The sequence below is a fragment of the Myotis brandtii genome, unplaced genomic scaffold (assembly GCF_000412655.1).
Source record: "Myotis brandtii unplaced genomic scaffold, ASM41265v1 scaffold1763, whole genome shotgun sequence".
Lineage (NCBI taxonomy): Eukaryota > Metazoa > Chordata > Mammalia > Chiroptera > Vespertilionidae > Myotis > Myotis brandtii.
The window spans coordinates 20,162-20,991 of NW_005356530.1; positions in this window are offsets into that span (position 1 = coordinate 20,162).

Here is an 830-nt window from a genome sequence, read left to right on the forward strand (position 1 = left end):
GATGGTCTTAGGCGACCCCTGTGAAAGGGTCGTTCGACCCCCAAAGGGGTCGCGACCCACAGGTTGAGAACCGCTGCCTTAGTGGGATCTGAGGCCCAGCACCCGGCTTCTGGGGGGGTTGCTGGAGCCGGGGCCACCCTGGGCCCTCAAAGGTTCTGAGTTCAGTTTTCGTGGAGTCCCTTCGTGGGCTCCAAGTCCGCAGACTTGGGGAGAGCAGAGCGGAAACGCTCAGAATGCTGTTGCATTTTTTAAAATACGTTTTTTTACTGATTTCAGAGAGGAAGGGAGAGGGAGAGAGAGAGAAACATCAATGATGAGAGAGAAACGTGGATCTGCTGCCTCCTGCACGCCCCTCCCCGGGGATCCAGCCCGCAAGCCGGGCATATGCCCTTGATCGGAATCGAACCCGGAACCCTTCAGTCTGCAGGCCGAGGCTCTACCCACTGAGCAACACGGGCCAGGGCAATGCTGTCGTGTTATTACTGCCCGGTGGCCATGTGTGTGTTTAGGTTGTTGGCTTGGCGAGGCAGGACGGAGCAGGTGGAGGTGGTAGAAGGAAGGGACTCCCAGCTGCCCGGCCCACCCCATTGCACCCTCCTTCCGCCCTCGCTCCAGGCACGCCCCTGGCCCTGAAGCAGCTGCCCAAGGCCTCCACGTCCCTGCGGGGCTTCCTGTACGAGTTCTGCGTGGGCCTGTCGCTGGGCGCGCACCCGGCCGTGGTGGCCGCCTACGGCATCGGCATCGAGTCCGCCGACTCCTACAGCTTCCTGATGGAGCCGGTGCTGCACGGCGACCTCATCCGCCTCATCCAGCCCCAGGTGAGCCCCAGC